Source organism: Lactuca saligna, chromosome 7 (assembly GCF_052625555.1).
Source record: "Lactuca saligna cultivar CGN05327 chromosome 7, ASM5262555v1, whole genome shotgun sequence".
NCBI classification, from domain to species: domain Eukaryota; kingdom Viridiplantae; phylum Streptophyta; class Magnoliopsida; order Asterales; family Asteraceae; genus Lactuca; species Lactuca saligna.
The window spans coordinates 110,121,372-110,128,354 of record NC_136423.1 but is presented as its reverse complement, the minus strand read 5'-3'; positions in this window follow the sequence as shown (position 1 = coordinate 110,128,354).

The window sequence follows — 6,983 nt, the reverse complement described above, 5'->3', positions numbered from 1 at the left end:
ACTATCAGAATGCACTTAGAGGATGAATTCTGATAAGGTCTCAAAATCATTAAGATAATCTTAAAACATGATATTAAAGTACTCACCCATCTTTTTAGATTTGAGGAACTTTATATCCTTCTACCTAATTCGATTCTTCTTATTCGTTCTGTCATACATTGAAACTTTTCCAATGTCTCAGAATTATACTTAAGTTTGTAAGTATAACCATATTTACTAAACCTTAGTAAATCATGACGAATAGTATTATCCATCTTTTGTGGTGAACTTTGGCTAGTGCACAAGAATGTGTACTTCATCCCTTAGTCCTTCTCTTGAGTCCCATATACGTGTGAACATGGAACTAGTCTTAATTTTCCAAAATTGAAGATTCTCATACATCACACTAAACACCTTGTATGATTCCAAGTTTCGGTCCAATTGAAACTTGGGTGATGAGAATCTTTCCTTATTTGGTAAATTTAGACACTACCACAAATGAAAAAATCAAATTCATATTTCCAATATTGCTATAAACATACAAACATCAAGTTTTCATGAATACCATTGTAAGGAGATAAAATAAAGTAAAAGAAACTTTTATTTATTTTAAAATGCGGAAAAACTTTTTCCTTACAATGTAACTTGAAATGAAAACTATGCTATTACATGTTTGCTAGCAATCTGTCATAACTACTAAGAAGTAGCTTATGAATTCAATCTTCAACCATGCGAAAGAAATCCATCTTCGCAATCAAATTCAGCATACTCTTTTTTTAAGTTTCCTTCCCTTTTCTTGATCCTGGTAAATATCAAAATGCAACCGAGTCACATTTTGGTATTAAGAATCATCAACTTGGAACTTAATAGAGTTAGATAGTGGACTTACCTGAAGCAAAGTCAAACTTTTGATTCTTCTTTCTTTCAGGTAGCTTGGGCAGCTTCGCTTCCAATTCCCCTTTTCTTCACACTAAGAACATATAGACTCTTTGGGAATGGTACACAGGTTATTCCAGACTTAGACTTTCACTTTACCTTCTGTTCAACCGGGTTGACCAAGGCCGATCCCTTTCCATTGGGAAGAGGAAGTTTTTCTGAACTTCTAATGTCACCATTATCCATGTCCATGGAAGGTTTGAGAAATAGACATTCCATCCATATTTGCTTGACTATTGTACCAAATCATTTCTGATTCAGCAGCAATAAGAAAATAAGAAATATCCATTAGGGTCATGTCATGATCTGTCACATAGTAGTCTTTCTATATGACTGAGGAAGCGACTAAAAGACCCAATCAATAGCCAAATTCCTTAGGACAACGACACCCAACATTCTCAACCTGTCACTGTGTGACTTCTATCCTAAGACATGAGTGCACACATGACATCCAATTTTATGTTTTATTGTGAGTAGGGATTGAGTGATCTTGAACTATTCAAGTCCTTAAACTTGTGGATCAGGGAGAATAATTGGAGGAAGTGGAGGAAGACAAGTATGAATTCAATGAGCCAAACTTGGGAAGTCATATTCATTAGGACAGCTTGATTTGGGAAGATCATTATTGTCTAAATCCGACATCAACAATGGGAGAAATTCAAGTAAAGTTGATTTAAGTCCTTAATATAACACCTAATATGAAATATTAAGGCTCGGACCGAACAAACTATTTTATAACTTGGAAGAGGGATGTTGTAATCCAAGCTATAAAATATATTGAAGGTATGTGAATGATGATTCACCAATTTCCACCAAGATAAACAAAATGTATTATTAGTTTTTAATTGGTTTTGAATCTCCTCGATTCTTTTGAGATTCATTGAACTTTTCAATGGCATGTTTCAATCTTGAGTGTGCCCTTCAGGTTTTGTGACTGGGATGTCGAGGATCACAAAACAAGGTGTGAAGTAACCATCAAAATATACTTGGTACCCTTAATATTTACCCCTCAATCGATGTGCCGGTTAACCACACACGCTCCACCGATAATATGATAAATATTAAGTTACCCTTTTCCTACCTTGTTAAATCCAGGTTAGTGTGTCGGTTAACCACACACGCTCCACTAACAGCTTAAACAAAGTGCAAAGTGTAATTTCATGGATTAGCACCTTATTCATATTTTCCTAAGTAACTAAGATTGGGAATTTATAAATGTTTAGTTACTTAGTATTTATCATTAATACTTAAAATTAAGGGAGAATTATAGTCCTAGTCCTCCCCGTTCGGCTAACAACCCTCCACTGGTCAAGCAAGTGGTGGGTGAGAGTGGACACCCATTAAACTACCATTTTATATGTAGTAACCTAATACCCCCATTATAGACCGGCTCCGTGAATGATGCCTACTAATGGTAAGACGACTTTTTGTTCTTATACACATATAAATATGATTAAACTTATAATGTCATAAAGTATAAGGGTTGAATTTTAAATATTTTAAAATTCTAGGGATTGGAACTAAAATTTTAATTATGAGTTAACATGTTCCAAAACTTGAGGGCAAGTTTTGTAAACTTCCAAAACTTTTCATTTCTAATAACTTATGCGTTAAAGGCTTATTAAAATGAGTGACTTTTCATCTTATGTAACCATTGTGTTCTATTAATGGATTTAATGCCTTACGACTTTTGGTTATCCAGAACTTTAGGACAAGTTATGGACTCCATTAAAACACATAATGATCAAGAATTAAACTACCAAGAAGGTTACAAATAATACCTATGATCATCTTAGCTCATAAGTTCAAGAACATGCATGTCAACAATTTCAAGAATCATAAAATTAACCATATAAAATTTGAAATTTTGATAACAACTCTGAAATTGGTTTACCATAATCATTACCATATCAAAAAAATAGTTTTCATAAGTCCAAAACAGTTTAAGATAATGATTCTAGACCAATTCCAGCACCAAAACTCGAAGATATGCTGTCAGGGCTCCAACTCACCGAGTGCATGAACCAACTTGACGAGTTGGTTGCATTTTGCCTTGGACTCGTCGAGTCCATTAGTGAACTCGGCGAGTCCACTGTATAGACAGCAATATAACTTCGATTTTTCAATAATTGCATCAAGTATATAAAAAAAAGAAGCCTAGGATCTGATACCACTTATGGGTTTTGAGCATTCTAACACCCCTATGGTGTACATGCAACCCTATAAACCTTGAATCTATGTTTTCACTATTATACATGCAAATATTAAATATTCCAAGGTTTCATCTAAACTAGCATATTATGAAGCACCTGTACTACAAAGTTCTAGTTAGATGACATACCTTTTGATGTAGCTTGATGTCTTTAAGCTTTAAGACCTTATCCCCAATAGTATGGAAGCCTCAAATGGAATCACAAATCACCAAAACACCTTGGAAGAACTTGAGAGAATATGTATGCACACTAAAATCGGCCCAATCTTATGTCCTCACATACAAGTGCCATTTCTTGTGTGAAAGGCCTCTTTATATAGTATGGAGGATTAGGGTTACATTCAATCAAACCCTAATACCTATGACCTTTCATTTCATAGGATCCATGGGTTAAAACACCATGGACTATCCATGATAGCTTAGCCCAACCTAAATGAACTTGACCCATTCCATATATATATATATATATATATATATATATATATATATATATATGAGTCTATATTTAATTAGTTCCTATTGATCACTTAATTAATTCTTAATCAATACTAATTAAATAATATGATTCCATATTAATATATTAGAGCTTATAATATATTAATATAAATCATAAATATACTATTCTCAAAAAGACTATCCATATAAATTGTTCCGGTGAAGTGCAACCCAAATGAACCATGCCGGGTCGGGTCAAGTACAACCAAATATAGTTATGGACTTAGACATTAATCCAACACTTTCCCCGTGTTTCCAACATCTCTTTCCTTGGGGCAATTTTGCTTGTAGTGCCCAGTTTCACCGTACCCATAAAAAGGCTTGGCCAACTCCAGCTTTGGAGGTCTGGGCATTTGGTTGTGTAGGCACCTTGCATAAGCGGGTTATATGCCCCTTCTTGTTATTGCTAGTGCATAGCAACTCCCAACAAGGCCCATGATGATGAAAGTTGTATTTGTCGCACCTAGGGAGAGTTCCAACGTATTTGTTGGGAGGTGCTTGAGTAGCGAGAGCAACAGTGTGACAACCATCAATTTTCAGTCAAGTCAAAGTCAACTAAATTCAACAAGTCAAACCGGTCAACTCAATTTGCCATGAGTATTAGAGTTTACGTTATGTAATTTCTAAACAACTCTCTATTCTATTGAGAAATCATGAATTGAAAAGTGCGTACATCTAGATCTCCTTAACCTAAAACTGTGGTATCACCCCAGAGGAGAAAAAGGTAGAACGATACCTTTGGGGGCTATCATCCCAGATTCATGATAGTGTATTGGCCTCCAGACTAACTACCTTCGACAGCGCCAAGGAGTTGGCACAACAACTCATAGACCATCGTGCCAGCCATGACACTACGACAACCACGCCAATCTTTGCTGTTCATGCTGCCACAACCCTCACCACGTCAACTCCCATGAAACAATACGCTGGAACCCTTCCGAAATGTAACAAGTGTAGCTTCCATCACACTGGGGCTTGTAGAGAACTGCATTGCATGAATTGCAATAGGAAAAGGCACACTACCCATTTCTGTAGGGCACCGGTACGACCCATCAACCAGTTCCCCGGCTCTGGAGTAAGCCCAGCCTGTTACAAATGTGGAGAAACAGGCCATTTTAAAAGGAACTGCCCAAGAGCAAGAGATGCCAGTGGTGGTGGAAGGGTACTTGCGATCACCGAAGGAGAGACCACCGCGGAACTGCCCGCAAATATTAGTAAGTGTTTCTAACATCGACGTTTAAATTCCAAATTTCTTTATTTGATTAACTCTAGCATCGATTAAAGCATGCATAGTAGTAATGCCAAGGATTAAACTGAGAGCATAAACAACAAGAAATTCCAAAGCCGTCATGAGACCATTCTATGAATTTCCTTCGACTCCGTAATGGGACTGCATCATAGGGATGTAGGTCAAGCCTTCGAGAACATACTTCTACTCTATAGGTGAACGGTTGAAATACATCTAGGTTCAATGATAGCCCTGACTAGGAACTCTACTTCATTAAGAAGGATTACTAAGAATGTTATTTGTTATGATCTCCTCACTTATACATTCCCTAGTTATATATAACGAATACCTGGTAGATAATAGAATGTGAGAATTCTGACTTAGTTTCTTTTCCTCGTTGGGATGTGAAACTGAAGTAGAATCACACATTTTACTATCCGCCCAGTATTGGTTATATCATAATGTGTATAAGCTAAGTTTTCATGTATAATAACTCATCTCTTAGTCAGAATCAAAATAATGTAGAGCCGACCGTAGTCATTCACAAACTCCTTGCCTGATTTTAAATTTTGGGACGAAATTCCCTCTAACGGGGGGATGATGTGACAATCGTCAATTTTCAGTCAAGTCAAAGTCAACTAAAGTCAACAACTCAAACCGGTCAACTCAATTTGCCATGAGTATTAGAGTTTACGTTATGTAATTTCTAAACAACTCTCTATTCTATTGAGAAATCATGAATTGAAAAGTGTGTACATCTAGATCTCCTTAACCTAAAACTGTGGTACGTGGCGAGCCAAACCGATAAAACAATGTTGCATACTCATCGGGAGTATGCAAGATCCTTAAACAAGGCTTAACGGGGCTTACGGACCCTGCATTGCAAAGCCGAACACTCAAAAAGGTCACCAATGAAGCCTCTCTCAATCGTTTTCACTTTATCTCTCTCTATGAGAAATCTCTCCCAAATCTCTCTAAGTATGTCAAATATCTCCCAAATCTCTCTAAGTATGTGAAATCTCTCCCAAATCTCCCTTTGTATGAGAAATCTCTCCAAGTATGTCAAATCTCTCCCAAATCTCTCTAAGTATGTGAAATCTCCCCCAAATATCTCTCTGTATGTGAAATCTCTTCAAGTATGTCAAATATCTCCCAAATCTCTCTAAGTATGTGAAATCTCCCCCAAATAACTCTCTGTATGTGAAATCTCTTCAAGTATGTCAAATCTCTCCCAAATCTCTCTAAGTATGTGAAATCTCTCCCAAATATTTCTCTATATGTGAAATCTCTCCAAGTATGTCAAATCTCTCCTAAATCTCTCTAAGTATGTGAAATCTCTCCCAAATATCTCTTTGTATGTGAAATCTCTCCAAGAATGTCAAATCTCTCCTAAATCTCTCTGAGTATGTGGAATCTCTCTCAAATCTCTCTCGAAATCTCTCCCAACTTTCTATAATCACTCGGGGCATCCCGACCCTCGAATTTGGCGAAAACAGCCCAAAAACGGAAGTCTACGCGAAAAACGGACCTTAGGAACCGAAACCCCTCTTAGGAACCGAAACCTCCTGATGAAGAAGGCTGCTGATCCGAACCGAAGGTGCTGTTCACTAACCGAACCGAAGGTACTGTTCACTACAGTCCGTTCAGTTCTGACATTCTCGCCTCTTATTCCCGAACCGAACCTCACCTTCGCTACTGAGCCTTTGCACCGAGTCTTCGGACCGGACCCTCGCCCTTCACTTCTCGCGTCTGACTCGCGCCTTTCGCTTCCGACTCCAACCTCAGCATGGACCGAACCTCGGCCTAGGACCGAGAGGTCTCGCTGGGAACTCATTTTCTCCCGGTTTTCGCGTAGTTTTGCGTTTAAGGCCCGTTTTTAATTATTTTAACGCGGGGTTTTCACCCAAAATCATATTTTAACATAATAAACCCTAAATATTCACAATTTAATCATATTTTCATAAAAATCTTTATTTAAATAATAAAAGCAAGTGGGTAAAGTAGAAAGAGGTGGAGTGTTGACTTTGCTTTACTTTATGACACAAGCAACCATTCCCACACCCACTCTATGACCAGCCACACCTCCCCACCTTACCTAGGTCACATCAATGTCCTTTCCACTCAATCATCACT